The sequence below is a fragment of the Plectropomus leopardus genome, chromosome 17, assembly GCF_008729295.1.
Source record: "Plectropomus leopardus isolate mb chromosome 17, YSFRI_Pleo_2.0, whole genome shotgun sequence".
Lineage (NCBI taxonomy): Eukaryota > Metazoa > Chordata > Actinopteri > Perciformes > Serranidae > Plectropomus > Plectropomus leopardus.
The window spans coordinates 11,797,074-11,813,747 of NC_056479.1; the positions used below are offsets into that span (position 1 = coordinate 11,797,074).

At 39.2% G+C, this 16,674-nt stretch overlaps 1 protein-coding gene across 2 annotated transcripts in view; it reads right to left on the minus strand.

Annotated features, from left to right (window-relative positions):
- Positions 1 to 12,089, minus strand: part of stat5a (signal transducer and activator of transcription 5a) — a 63,955-nt gene extending 51,866 nt beyond the window's left edge. For both annotated transcript variants that reach the window (XM_042504187.1, XM_042504185.1), the window contains exon 1: positions 11,957 to 12,089. The gene's annotated coding sequence lies outside the window, so the exon portion shown is untranslated. The remainder of the gene's footprint in view (positions 1 to 11,956) is intronic.
- Between the last annotated feature and the right edge of the window lie 4,585 nt (positions 12,090 to 16,674).

The following is a 16,674-nucleotide window of genomic DNA, read 5'->3' on the forward strand; positions in this document are numbered from 1 at the left end:
GACTGAGTTATAGGTCATTGGAAAGTGACCTTTTGTATTACTCCTTCTAGGGTGAAGACTTTCAGAAACTCGGTTTTCAGTGTTGACATGTGGACAGGGAAAACAGACTTCTTGGCATGTGACATTGGCATGTGCATGGTTTTATCCTTTGTGAGATACCAAGTGAGCCATAATTTCATGCAATGGTGGATGTGACCAAAATAGTGCTAGTTAGTTATTCCACTGTTCCAACAATCACCAGCTCGGGTTTGGTTGAAACTACCCCCTTGGTCACTGAGTTATGTGTGAAAATATTATGTTTTTCCCAACTCTCTGATGTTGCCAACTATTTCGTTATAACGTTATCCCCAGTCGCCATGTCTATCAGCGCAGCTACCTGTTCCCTCTGTAAAAACTGACCTCTAGTGGTCCTTGATGTGCACTATAGACATTCCGCCATCATTTTTTCAGGCTTCTGATTGGCCAATATCTTCTTCTTTGGTTGGCTTTAGGGTTCAGGTTATATCACCACCTGTTGGTTTGGCATGCTCTTAACAGTGCTTTAATTGCACTTTTGCCTTTTCATTTGGACAAAAAATAATTGATTTTTTTTAAGAAAGGTAAACATGGGGGCCAATCAGATCTCCAGCAGCTTTATATAGTGAATAAGAAACTTAAATTTCTTGGACTTAAATAGTTAACATTGATTATTTGTTCCTTAGAGGGCACTATTAAACAATGTATTGTTTTATTATAGTTCTTGAGTAGATGGGATTTTTTTGTTGAGGAGAAACCCTTATTCCAAATACCCATGTTTTGTTTCGGACTAGACCTAAAGATGACTGTGCTTTTGCCATCAGGGCTCCTCGGTTTTGGGACCACCTGCCTGAGGAGATAAGGCTCGCAGAATGACTTCTTTTATATCACTTCTTAAAAAACATTTTTATAGACTTGCTTTTATGTGTTGTCATCTTTTATTTTTATTTATTTATTTATTTATTTATTTATTTATTTATTCATTTATTTATTTATTTATTTATTTATTTATTTATTCATTTATTTTTATTCCCTTTTATTTGTGGTTTTATTGCTTTATTATTATCAACATTATAATTTTTATCATTATAGGTGAAAACTAAACTTGCACAAAGTCGAACATATTTATGAATAATTACACATTGACCTCATCAGAGACCACTCAGTTTGTGTTACTGTAGCAACTGAAACTTGACACTACAAACATGTGCACACATTTGCAATGAGACACTTAGCCTATAATGCATCCGCAAGTGCAAAAAAGAGAGAATCAGCATATTGTATACCATCTAATAAACTGAATCTAGATTGTTAAAATCATATTACTTTCTAATAAATAATTTTACAGAAAACAAAAATAAACTTTTTTTGTGGGAGTGGCAGGGTGGCTGTAAATGCCGTGCACAGCTCATCTGAGAGCCTTGTTAGCCACGCTGCCGTGGGCACAGATGAGCTCACAGAATCGATATAACAGCTCCACAAATCCAAACACTGACTTTGAATTATATTGCACCAGTGTCTCTACAATCAAGACAGACAGAGATAGAAAGCATTTGCTATCCTGTGATGCTGGTTTATGAAAGATCATGACGTGTATGTGCAAAAAAGGGAAGAAAATGCTGAAAATAACACACTTCTAAAATAACAACACTGAAAGGAATAAGGTAATGGTTTTTGTCAAAGAAGACACTATTTGTATTCAACCATCCAGCTCTATTTATTCTCTAATCCAGCACACTTTAATCCAAAGTACATGACCCCACAAACCACATATCAATTAGATATAAGCATTAATAATGGAGATATTTTTTTCTCTAGTATGGCATAATATTTTTTTAATCAAATGCTCCTTACAGTAATCTTACACAGATGTTGGCTCTTTCCCCAGACACATGGAGCATCCATGACCTAAATCTAGTCGAACAAAACACGTGCATACGTCACACACATACACACACACACACACACACACACACACACACACACACACACACGCACACACACACACATTCATTCTATCAAAGGTCATGAATAATGACGGCACAACTGAGCTAAACTGTTTATCCTGTCCCTCCCATGTGCATTGATGTGTTACTTGCATTGCCACTGCAGACAAATTTAGTAACATTATTTTATTTACCAACAACATGCTTTCCATTTATAGAACCTCAGACTGTTTTTATCCACCATCCTTCCCTGCAAACATAGGTGTTTATTTGTGTATGAGAGATGCATTGGTTTTCCAGTCTGTCTCATTTGCTGTAAGCCTGTAATAGGCTTGAACATGGCAGTGACAGCAGCAGCAGCAGCTACCTCTCATCCTGTTCAATTAGGACACAAGTGTCTCTGTGCAGACCCTACAGCAGAAAAACTATTGCTGTTATGAAAAAATCTCAGCAGGACTGGTGTTTCTTTAAAAAATAATTAAAAAAGCTATCACTGAACTTATATCTACATTCAGTATGTTAAAGTTTCAATATGTCTATCTCATGTTAGAGTAACAATAAATAAAACATATTACTCATGGCTAGTTTGCAACCCTATATGACTTCTGACCATTTGTTTGAATTTGCCATGGTGAGGCCTACATAATTTCCATCTTCTTTCTCCTAAGCCTCACACTCAAACAATTCTCCAAATGCTATCAATAATCTAAAGGACACTGCAGTACTGATATGCCAAAGATATGCTTGAGGTTATTTAGAAACAGCATCACCATTTTCAGCCAAAGGATTGACTGCCGGTTATCTGTCCTCCTGATCTGATAACCTGCCTGATTCTAAATGCCTGTTGATAACTAAGTCTGGACATTGACCTAGTGAACTTCCTTAACCCCACTGCTGAGTTTTGAAGGCTGCATTTTGGATCTGTTACCTGAACTGTTGTAGAAACTGGCCAGTAATGAGCGAGCTCATGGAAAAAGTTATTGTCAACTAGAATTACTGCCTCACGGTTGAAAGCCTCCACCAACCAGTCAAGTTGCACTTTACATCCATGTCTGTTCAGACTCATATGTAGCCATGACAGTAGAAAATGCTCCAAGTATGGCTGAAACTAAAAAGACGCTACAAATTTTACATGGATGTTTTACAAACATCTTTAACCCAGCCACACAGAAGATCTATACAATTACGGTTTCAAAATTAGTGTAACAAATTCATCCATTCATTTTCTTCCGCTTATCCGGGGCCGGAGCAGAGCATTCCAGCCGTCCCTCTCCTCAGCAACACTTTCTAGCTCCTCCTGGGGGGCCCCAAGGCATTCCCAGGCCAGACGTGATATGTAATCCCTCCAGGGGTCTGGGTCTGCCCTGGGACCTCGTACCAGTTGGACATGCCCAGAACAACTCAAACAGGAGGCGCCCAGGAGGCATCCTGATCAGATGCCTGAAACAAAACAAAGATGCACTGAATGCCTTTCGATTTAAAGGAGCAGTGTCTCTACTTCGAGCTCCCCCCAGATGTCCGAGCTCCTCACCCTATCTCTAAGGCTGAGCCCAACCACCCTCCGGCGGAAACTCATTTCAGCCGCTTGAATCCACGATGTCATTCTTTTGGTCACTACCCAGAGCTCACGACCATAGGTGAGGGTTGGAACATACATTTGTAGATGGACTGGTAAATCAAGAGCTTCACCTTCCTGCTCAACTCGTTCTTCACCACAACGGTCTGGTGGAAAGCCCGCATCACTGCAGATGCCGCGCCAAACCCCCTGTCCTTCTCACACTCCATTCTACCATCACTTGTGAACAGACCCCGAGATACTCCGATAACTCCTTCGCTTGGGGCAGCATCTCCCTCCCCACCCAGAGGGGACAATTCACAGTTTTATGGCAGAGAACCATGGCCTCAGATTTGGAGGTGCTGACCCTCATCCCGACCTCTTCACAGTCGGCTGCAAACCGCTCCAGTGCATGCTGGAGGTCATGGTGTAATGAAGCCAACAGAACCACATCATCTGCAAAGAGTAGGGATGCAATTCTGAGATCTCCAAACCAGACCTCTTTGTCCCCCCGGCTGTGCCTTGAGATCCTGTCCATGAATATCATAAACAGGATCAGAGACAAGGGGCAACCCTGGCGGAGGCCAACACCCACCGTGAATGTGTTTGGCTTCACACCAAGTATGCAGACACAGCTTTTACTTGGGTTATACAGGGACCGGATGGCAAACAGCAGCAACCCCGCTACCCCATATTCTTCCCTTTTCAAGTCCACAAAACACCGTAGGATCAAACTCCGATCTACATATGTGTAACAAATTCAATACCAAGCCAAATGTCTCCCCTTCTGTTCCTCAAGTTACTACTTTGAATAACGGCCAGAAGTGTTTTTGTAGAACATTATGATGTTTTCACTGAAGTTGAGAAGTTGACCTTTGACCTTTTGGATATAAAATATCACCAATCTTTCATTTTATCCTATTAGAATTTGTGTGAATTTTTGTCATAATAAGCATAAACTCTTGAATCATTGCCAAAAACATATATTGTGAGGTTGCAATGACCTTCGACCACTAAATTCTAATCAGTTCATTCTTGAATCTAAGTGGACATTTGACAGATAGAACTGAAATCCCTCCAGACATTCCTGAGATATTTGTGATTATAAGAACATGGACAAACACACATATGGATAGACAACCTAAAAACATAATGCCTCCAGCCACAGCTATTGCCAGCACAAATCCATATAAAACATGATTTAAAAAGCCTGACAATGTCCTCTTTTCCTGTGGTGACGGTCGGATGCAGTTACTTCAGCCTCAGGTAACACTGCAGATCAGGATGGACACCTCATTAAAGTGGCAAGTGTTGAGGTGTGAAAATGAACATCTACCGATGAGGAGAGCAGGATCAGCCTGCGCTTTTTGCCTCACAGTGATAAGTTGCACATTGCAGCTTTAAAATGGACTCAGCAAAATACTTTCACCAACTACAACCTGATATGGTGAGCAGAAGATTCGAACAGATGGAGAATAAATAATTGAGCTCCCTTGTCTCCCTGCTGCTTCTGTTTTTTTCTGTATCAGGACACAGTGTCTCAGTAAGTCAATGCTTGGGTCAATCCTAGCATCCACAAAAACAGCCTTTTCCTTCAGATCTGAGAGACCCCCCATACCTATGCAAATGCACATCAACAATGCAGCGCAAAACAAAGATGCACTGGCAATAACTTGCTGTTGATTCTATCTTGACTGGCTCTAAGTTTGGGAATTGAGTCACACTCTCAAAAAAAAGTTTAAAAGTGTGAAAGTCTCAGATTCTATCAGCATTGGCTACCTCATTTAAAGAAATACATCACCCTCAAAATGATCATTTGTATGTTTTGATTGGTATGTCAAACTGCATTACCTTGAATTCATGAATGAAACTCCGTCTTGCATGCCTCCATGGCAGATGAAGAATCAAAAAACAATTCTTGAAGAGGGACAGGAGCTCCATTTAAGCAAAACTATATCAAAATTTAAAGGGATACTTTGCTGATCTTCAACCAGCTTTGTATAAAACAATGTGGGTAGTATGTGCAGATGAGACATGGTATTAGAACGTTAGTCCTCCAGATGATCATTTTTTGGATGGAGTATAAGTGAGGGATGAGTGTTTGGGTGTGAACATGATCAAATGAGACTGAAGAGGGTGTGAGGATATGGGATGAGGCTACAGTTCTGTTTCAAAGCGAGGACATTGACCTGAAATAGTCTGCAGAATATCTGAAAGGTGGATCATTGTGGCAGAATTTGTGAGGACTGAAAAGTCGTCTGCAAATCCCAGCAATGCAGAAGAACCAAATACGTAGTTTGCACTGCATATTATACTTGGGAACAGACATTAATGTCTTTGCTTAAATAACAGCACTCCAAACTTCTGTGTGTATAAATGAGTTTGCAGTTTTATTATGCCAAGTAATGTTGGCATTAACAGTATCACATTCCTTAATCCATTTCAAGAGCCTATAAAAGGTTCACCGGGAGCATTTAAGGACAAGTGAATTGTGTTTTTTTTCCACCACTAAGCCTGAGACTTAACTGCTCTCAGAAGCTTTTCTTAACAGCTGTGAAGTGTACTGTATGGTCCTATAAGACACTTCAGACTTAGTTTATTTCATGAAGTAAGCATCACAGAATGCTTCACTTTAACTTGACACATACTGTCAGATGGCTGCATGCTTAATACAGCTTCCTGGTCACTTCATGGGTGAAAAACTACACTGCCATCTAAAGTAGGCCAGCAGGTCAGGCTATATAAGGTTACGGCCTGTGTGAATAGTGTGAGTGTGAAAAGAGAAAATAAACTGTGAACACTGCAAACAGAGATTAAGTAAAAAATGTGATGCCACACAGAGACGTAACACTATACTTTAAGTATAAATATGAAAAGGATTTTGGTATATTCCTGCATTTACAGGTGTATTTTTAGTCTGCAGCACTTGTCAGAACTCATGTAAAGTTAGATCCCACAAATATAAATTGATACAAGATAACTGCAGTAATTCACTTAACAATATGTCTTATGTGTTTGACAACTTAAAAAACGGTCTTTCCCCCTTTTAGATTCAAGACTTCACATGATACACTTTCCTTTAGGGCACAGATGAAGCAATTTATTCACATAATGCATGCATGAGATAAAACATAAAGCATGACACAGGGCCCAAAGGCACTCATAAAACACACAAGAGTTTGTACAGTGTTACTTTCCAAAAACACTAAAGAAGTGTCAGAGATTGATAACTCACCATAAGACAAATCAAAGATTCTAGCATAAACCATCCCTTTATATTCAACTCTAATTTAATGAAACCATTTAACTCAGGCACATGTGCAGCAAAAGTCTGAGAAGATGTAGTATTTCAATGACATTCATATTTCCGAGCTTCAAGGCACAGCCAAAATTGTGTGCTGTTAGTCACTAAGTTTGTCCTGCAGTGATTCTGAGGTTAAGATTATAACTGAAAGAGCACACTGATGCTAGTTTTGGAAGAAAAAGACCTTGCTTTTCTCAGTTTCCCAAACAGCTCTAGGGGGAATCTAGAGAAAAAGGGCAACTTGCCAGTCGCTCACAAGCTGGCTTTCGCTAACCTCTGAGCTACTGACTCTCAGCTGGGTGTGTGTCTCTACTGAAGCGTAACGCCTTGGATCGAGCCACGGGATGAGATATTCTTTAAGACTTGCAACATATTGTAATACACAGAAATCTAAATAACAAAGTGAGCATCTGAATGATGAACTGCAGTCTTTGTATACACAAGATAGTGTTTTCCAGATAATACGTCACTGCATTTGTCACTAGGCTTCTAACCCAGTCAGAGTCAGAAGAGATATAAAAAGATTTCAATGCAACAGAAAAGTTTAAAACTGAAACACAATAACCTCACTAAAAACAGAAAATTACCTCAAAGAGGCACAAAACGACCACAAAAAGACACAAAACAACCACAAGGAAACACAAAATGACTACAATGTGACAAAACAATCAAAAAAGGCAAAAAATTACTTCAATAAAACACAAAATTACCAAGAGAGGCAAAACAACTACAAAAAGACATAAGACAATCAAAAAGGACACAAAAACACCTCAAAGAGACATCAAATAATTACTGAAAGACATAAAACATAGGAGTAACAAAATGACTAATCAGAATTCCATCAATAAAAAACAAAACAACCTAAGAAACACAAATTAACCTTAAAGAGACCTAAAACGACTAAAAAATACACCTTAATACACCAAAGAGACAAAGAGTACAAAAAACTCCACAAAGTTTGTGTGTCTTGCTCCTATAAAGGAGAGGTGGGAGGACCCTTTGCATGTCTGTGCCCAGGGGTCCACTGTCTCTTTATTCGCCCATGCTCAAGGCATGACAGAAAGGGTGATATTGAGCCTTGTAGGCTAGGCCAGCAAGTAGCAACAACCTTTTTGCTCCTGTGTGTTTAGGCTTGCAGAGGGGTATTGTGTAAACATGGGAAAATGATTAATCCAGACCATGTATATCCATTCAAAGTCTTTTCTGGGATGACCTCTGTCTGACGACACTTTACACAATTCATGGGAATTCAAGCGCACACTCTCTCTTCCTGATTTCCGACTTTCTTCATATGGCAAACTCGCCTTTGAGCGTTCTCTGTTGTGTCACTGAGATAATAACCCAAGGCCTTATCATGCTCCTCAGTGTTTTGACTGTCATCCTCCTCCCACTTACTCACTGCACTGAAAAGAGGAATTCAATGCAAGCCGGACAAAGAGAGTGATAGAGGGAGAGTACAGGATAATGGCAAAGTTGGTGTCACAGAGAGAAACTGCTGATAACACCATGCTGAAGTGGCTCGCTGATGGCAATCAAATTTGAGTCTTGTGTGGGGCAGGCAGCGATCATGGGACGGACATACACGCTGCGGATGCCAACAATCAGCAACACTATTCGACAGATGGATCAGAGCGCTCCTGGTCTAGACCAAGCTAAAAGCTCATGGTCACGTGACCATTGGATTAGCGTTAGCCCAACTGAAAGGGGGAGGAGGGTAGGGTGCATGTCGCCACATGCTTCCTGATCACTTCCCTTTGAATGTGTTTCTCTTTCACTCTGCATCTCCCCTCATCCCCCTCTATGTCTTTATGTTAAATTAGTCACAAGATCATTTTGACCACAAGATTTCAGCAGAGAAATTCTTGGTCTCATTCCCGTTATCTTCCATCCTCTTCTCCTCTGTCTACGGGCCTAAGCACATTCATTAGGGCGCAAGTGATTCTAACACCTTTGACTCCTGGCTCAGTCAGATCAAAACCACTACTCTAATCGGCTCACTTCCAGCTACTCATGATGTCAATGCTGAAGAACATATCTTACCTAACTAACCTCACTCCCCGCCCCTATTTAGAGTACTCATCAGCCTTCCCAAACTTGCTGAACCCTACACTTGTCTAGCAGTGGGGAGTGAGAAAGTGAGATGTGCTGAAGGACATGCCATGTACTGAGCACATGGCACACTGGGATGACACACTGGGTTTCCCTGTCCCTCCTGCTGCTCCTCCAACATCTGGGTTCTCTGTCAGGGACACGGTGTGCCAGCCAATTCATGCCTGACCAGCATGCAATGTTCCCACACCGAGCCTAAACACACGTGTTTTCACAGAAACCTGGGAAAACCCTGCCTTCCTGACAGTGCACCACGCACGGCAGTGACAGAGGGAGCATGCAGGGTAACATTGTGTCTGCCAACCAGGTTAAATGTAAAAAGGCACTGACCGCTATTTCCTGCAGATTACAGCTTGACTGAGGTGTTTTATTGATTGAGAGAGCAGACATGCAGAAATGAGCAATTGCAGAATGGGAACTGACAAGGAAGATCTTGAGTCATACACTAAGAAGCTGATAATTCAGCTCCTAAAATGTCAAAAGGTGAATTGTGTCCCTCACAACGAAAACATTTCCAAAGATATAAAGCAGAAAATGTAGCAACCGTAAATGTCAAAATGATTAATCTAACATCAGAATTGTTGATTGATTAATTGACTCATTTCAGCACGACTAAAATAACATCCCAAAGCCAAACAGGAAGGTGTCAGCAAACTAACCATTCCTATTGCTGTGCCAAAGGGGAAGGACTTGGAGAGTAATGATACAGGGCTCATCCAAAGTTTTCACACAGTAACCGAAAGGGGGAACATTATCACAGCGGGCAGAGGGCGTTATATCACAACAAGTAATTCTCAATTACCAGAAGCCACAGGGGACAGAGTCAATGCCAACTAGAAGAAATGTTGCCCAAAAGAAAACACAGAATCTAATTGCTGCAACTCAGCATTCAGCGCAGCAACAAAACGACAAAAGATGCATATCAGGTAAACGAAGGTACAAACACACGAGGACACATGACACACACAGCACACGGAAATATCAAAGCAACCGTGACATTTCAGTTCTGTTTGGAAGTAAACACTAAGGTCTGGACTCAGGAGTGGCGCCTTTAAGCTTTGACTGTCAGCTTTGTATAGTGACCTTTATGAATGATTTATTTCATGCTTTTCAGAGCACATATCGACAAGCAATTGCAGAGAAACCATAGATCACATTTACAGTGACACTCAATTAGAATAGCTAATATGAATGGCACAGACCTGATTGGAATAAACCAAACTTACTCAATTTCAATCAAATTCAGAAATCAGCTTTTGTGAGAATGGAGTATTGGACACATGAACAGAGCTGACATTTACAAAAGCCTACTGAGCTTCTGCAGATATAGTAATTTCTTTACTCTTAAGTGACTACTGTATGAACTAGGCCTAAGCAATAAATGAATATTGTATCAATATTATGATATGAGACAATATATTGGTTTTGGATGTTTTTATTTATGTTGTTGCTGTTTTTAGCTTGACAGTGTATACTATTTTATTGTCCTGAGGCACTTTGTTACTATTTTTTCAAAAATGCTACACAATACATTTATTATTAGTATTATTATTATTTATTATTATTATTATTATTGTTATATTAGCATTTGCCCTCACAGTCATTATATTCAGATTACTGATGATTATTTATCAAATATTTTATTGTGTCAACATTTTGTGAAAGCACCAATACTTAACTCTATCATTGGGTCACAATATTGATATTGAGGTGTCTGGTCCAAAAATATTGTGATGTTCGATTTTTTTATTTTATTTTTTTTTTAATTTTATTACTTAGTTCTAATATAAAGATGTTCTGTGTGTCTGTGTGGAGCTCTAGCTCTGTGATAGTGAACTTTTTGTGATTTCGAGGATGGAAATCTTCCCACATTGCCATAGGGACTGCAACTCCTCATAATAATCAATACTGAGTGACCTTATTGTTCTTTAAGGTTGTTTTTAGTTTCATTTACACAACAATGTTCTAATTTTTTAATGCTTTTTTTTAATTAGGATTTTGCATATTATCTTCCTAAAATGTACTATTATTATATTATTATTAAGATATTTGATGTGGTATTTGTTACATCCAAATCAGTGGTGTAAAAATGTCTATTTTACTTAAATAGTAAAAATAAAATAAAAACAAATTGGTACTAGAAGTTGAAAAAGTATCAACAGAAAACTGTAGCAATTTGTTGATGTGTTGACATATAAGCAGCAGCCTATTTCATGTTACAGCTGGTGGCAAAACTACTAAACTGTTTAAACTATAATAATGCATCCATTTTATGATGACTTTTTTAAAAAGTCTTAATCTGCAAGAAACTGCAGCAGTCAGGCAATTTGTCATGGAGTTCAAAGTAACAATATTTCTCTCTGGAGATGTGAAGTAAAAGCAATTCCACAAAGCGGATATCCTCAATTAAAGTACCTCAAAACTGCACTTGAATAGAGCAGAATGGAAAGCAGAGAGGCAGTCCCAGAGTGACAGAACAAAAGCTCTCAGTCCTGCTGTCAAACTTGTGAAGCATGCCCATTACACCATCATTGGACTCATGAGGGCTGTATAACGCTCATTACAGCAGCAGGTTATCTTTATGGTCCTGTTCCACCTCAGCTGACACTTAATATCACATGTAAGTTACATTAGAGTGACAGGAGGAAGGCTACAGAAAACCACAGACATATAACAGTGAGTGAGTCATTGTTTTTCTGCTACAGCAGTGACAATGCAATAAGGTGACAGTAAACTCATAGCTGTCAGCTGAAGCTTAGTGCAGAAACAAAACCCGCCTGTTGATTCAGCCGCGCCACGAAAACCACAAAGAAGCGAGAAAGTAAAACAGAAATTCTACAGAAATGTTGCCACTTGCGTCCAGACAGGTTTGCACACACACGGAGCAGCGCTGCCAACGCTCGCAGTTTGTTTACAAAGCGCTGTCAGAATGTTGTTTCGCAACGCGGACAGTCAGCCGGGACGAAACGAGGACGTCCACGCTGACACCAAACACATTTTAAAGACATTAGAAACTGTCGCACTCACCTCTGCGGAGAGACTCGCTGTCCGTTTTCATAAAATGTGGGGACGCGGCTGCAGCACGACGGGGCAACATACGACAGTAATCTCTCAGTCAGTCAGTCAGGCAGGCAGTCAGCGGTGTAGTTTCAACAGTTCGCCCCACAGTTCACCGCTCGCTCGCGCTCTCTCTCTCTCTCTCTCTCTGACAAACCGCCCACTTCCGGTGGCTCTTACACGCCTGTGAGTGGGAAACAGTTTCTGTTGATTTGTGTCCTGCTCATGATGACTGATGTCAGACTAAAACTGGACTCAGACTAAGTGAGGGGGTAATGTTTGACACAGTACATCTATTATCATTTGTTGTTATTTGCTCAAATATCATGCCATACACACATAATTAAAATTATACTATATATTATTATATAAAGGCTATTTTTAAAATTCATCGGCTATTATTTTTTTTTTTTTAATTATTGCACATTTCTTATTATTATTTATTTTTTTTGCCCAGAACAATACAAATTACTAAAGAGTGACATTTACAGATACATTCATTAAGAAATGCATAGAGCAAAATTACTACTACATCATCAACAACATCATCACAACAATACTAGTAACAATAATACATATTGTGTTAATTGATATAAGATTTTTTTCCCCTCTTTTTTCTCTTTCTTTTTTTTCCTTTTTGTAAAACAATTGATGTCTTTAATTTTGTATTCATAGATTGTTGTCAATAGTGCGTTGAATGACCATAGCCCTTTGGAACCTGAGGAAATTGGTTTGATATCTTTCATAAAGATGGAAAGACGGCAATGAGCAACAAAAGAAGAAAATACCCCCAAATTGCAAGATTAGTAAAAGATGTAGGAGCAAAGTACCCGAAAATTAGAAAAAAGGCACACAAAAAACTGGAAAACCTGCTTAAAGAATTGTAATAATTCTGTGACATTATTTTATTATTATTATTTTATTTATTTACGAGAATTATAAATATAGTTTTCCATAGTTTTTTTGTTTTTGTTTTTCCCCTTTGACATTTTTTCCCTAGCTTTTATCTTTTTACTTTGACATTTTTCACCAGATTTTTTTTTTTTTTTACCAGCTTTAAAAAAAAGATTTTTCCAAATAAAACTACTTGCGATTTTTGAAACATTTCTTACCAAGTTGGAGAGAGGTGAATATGCAGCATATGCGGGCTATAACGAAAAACAAAGAGAGATATGTTACTGTTTATATATTAATTATATTTAATCTTATTTTGATACTAGGTAATTTTTCGTGAAACTTTCATGCCATTAAAGCCCTTTGAATTGAACTGAATGGAGTTGCTCTCTCATTGCTGTAGGTCATTAAACTCGGACTCACTTTTCTCTGACTGGCTGTGATCAAAGCTGTTCTCAGCAGCGCAGAGTTATCAGCACACCGGTTGATTAGATTAAGTCTAATCTGCTGCACAGTTCATCTTCCATCCAACTCATCATGTCCCTCCCAAATCTGTCGCCTCGATGTGGACAACAGCGACGCATTGTGGTACAAAATGGAACTACAGAAATGGGAAATAAACGTGTCATCGTTGCGTTTGTATACCATTTTAATTTTAGATAAATTAATTAGGAGAGAGAGAGAGATATGAGGTATCCGGGACCATACATAAACCTTCAAAAAAATAATTACAATGTGCACCTGAAGCAAATATCTATCTATATCTGCTATATATTGTTGCCTAAAGTAAAACAAAACATACAAGTTCCCCTGAATTTCCAGTGAAAATTAATTTTCTTGACCTTCACTCATCTACAACGTTAAAACATGTAAAAGTCTCCTTTTTTTAGTGAGGGAACATTTCAGTTTTATAGGATCAAAAATTAAAATAAAAAGTGATCTGTGGAGTAAACTACAAAACTGCGTTAGATAAATGTACTAGAAATGTGTTAGTTCTAGTAAATAGACAAAGGAATCAGCAACACTTTGATATAAGATTTAAAAGTCTGCGATGGTAGCTAGCAAACAGAATTTCATCACAAATCTGGGTTAAATGTAAGCGGCGTATCGTGGCATGCTACCTTTGGGTTTGGGTGACCCATTTGAATGTGACAAGTTAATTAAAGAAATATTTTGTTGGGGTATTTTGAGAGATTATTAAAAATAAGAAGATTTTTAATTAATTAGATATATTTTTTTTAATTTTGTCAATGGCAAAGACAAGTGGACATTCCAAATGATGAATTGCTTTAAAATGTTTTGTGTTAAAAATGGGCACATATTCAATTAAATGTACAATTGACTTCTTTTGGTTACTTGTATTGTATTGTATACTATTGGTTACTCCTTTTTTGTAGATTTCTTAACACTTGTGTTGGGCCTCATTCATCCATTATGTGTAAGCACTTATCCTGTCCAGGGTTGCCGGTGTGCTGGAGCCTATCCCAGCTGTTATTGGACGAGGGGCAATGTAGCCTACACCCTGGACAGACCTATCCTGGTAACCAGACTATCACAAGGTTGACACATAGAGACAGACAACCATTAACGTTCACATTCATTCCTACGGGCAATTTAAACTCATCAGTTAAACTACCCTGCGTCTCTTTGGACAGGGGGAAGCTGCAGAACCTGAAGAACACCCACGCTGACACGAGGAGAGCATGCAAACTCCACACAGAAGGACCAAAGGGTTTCGAACCTGGAAGTCTCCTGCTGTGAGGCAACAGTGGTAGCCGCTGTACCACCAGGCCACCCCATGATGGTGCTGGTTGGCACAAATACACAACATGACTTAGATCACGAATAACCTCATTCAAGAAAACATTTGTGTGTATTTAAGCATATTTTTTTATAGCCGAGACCTTAACCTTTCATTTGCCACTGGTTATTTTAACATGAACTGTGCCAGAGAAAGAGTAAAAGTGTGCCAACCAACCCCAGTCTCCCCTACTTTAAAATTGTAGAAATATACTTTGTTACAGCAGGGTTCAACTGTGTTTAAAGAAACAAAACAGTTTCTGAAATCTGTAATCTGAAAAGTCCCCTTTCATTCTGCAAAAATAAATGACTTCATTTCCCCACATCCATGTAAAAAAGATATCATTTACATTAACAGTCTCTCTCTCTCGCTCTCAAACACACACACACACACACAACCAGCCGAGCCAATCACCACACTGCACCCTGTTGAAGTTTCATTGATCCTCCAAATTGATTGGCTGCTAGCCAGAACTGTAAGGATGACAGTTGCTTCCTCAGACAGCTGAGTCAGCAGCTGCTGACTGACGGTAATAGCTGTTCATCACACCCCCTCTTCCTCTCCTCAAACCAGTCTGGGTTCACTTCCCATCAAGACAAACGAGGCATGCGTGAGACACAGAAAGAGAGAGAGCGAGAGAGCACTGTAGAGAGAACCAGAGGCCCAGTGATGCAGCAACTGCTTCCTGTCTCTGCTTGTTTATAGCTGCTTCATCTTAACTGTCACATGCTCTCCATAGGACTTGTGGGAATCCTGGCAGTCACACTGCTGCTGTTCACATCAGTAGCACGTTATCGGCTGTAGACATGCAGCATGGGGTTTTCAGGTGGGGAAGTCTAGTGATCCTGTGTCAAGAATCAGTGCTTATTGGGCTTAAATTGAAAAAAAAGGAAGCATGACATCATTCTGTGTATAATTAAACCCCAGCATGTACTGTGTAAAAGCAATTCTACATTATTATCACATGATTTCACAGAACTGGGTATTTCAAATCAGCAGCAATTTTACCTCTGCAGGGTCCTGGATGATTCAGCTATACTGACTTTCTGCACATGGAAGGACCACCAAAAGCACTATTACCACAATTTCAATGTGAAAATACCCGAGATCATCTTATGAACTCAGTTTTATTTAGAATTTAGAGAGGCCTCTGGGTTACAAGTTAGCTATGGGGTTAGATAGGGACAAAAGTTGAAAATTACCTGTGCAGCACATCAGTTTCATGCTCCGTGTAGGAACTAGTGCATCATCATTATCAAATAAAATCAAATTCAAAATTATTTTCTATTCACCTCCAGCAGGAAGTGCCACACCAACACTGACCCATATATTTAAATGGTTTACTGCTTGCATTTTGTTTATCGCATATTGCTTGTCTTAAATCTTTGGACTTCCTCCTTGTCTGTCGTCTGGTTTTCCCATCTACAACACTGCATTTCAGCAGATTTCCAGTCATGAACTATTTGTTGATGTTGCAGCCTCAGCCAGTTCCTCCAACATTGCGTCATCAGCCCTCGGTTTACTCTCAGAATTAAGCTCTCTCCAGTGAAACCTGTTTTACACTTCCTCTAGCTTGATGAGAAGAGTACTGAGGGCTGAAAAAAAAACTTCAGCTTGTCACCTCTTGTCCAGTTTAGCAGCCTTACAGTGTCCAGATCAAAAATAGTAATGTCCTCATGCAGCACTATGTGATCTGGTATCTGTTTCTCTTTACACACGTCATCTTTGTCTTTATCTGCTTTATATCTGAAAGGACAAGCTGTCCTTATTGCTACATAAATCACTAAATGATACATAAGTGAAAGAAAAAACAACCTTGAGTCTTTGCATAAACACTAAACTGAGCATTGACCCAAGTTACACATTTAAGAATCATTTCAGCTTCACTTTCTTCTATTATGTTGAATCTTAATTTGCTCTTCTCACCACTTTGGAGCATAAAGGTCAGTCAAGACTGCTGTTTTTTTACTGCCTGTTTTAGAAGTTATTAACC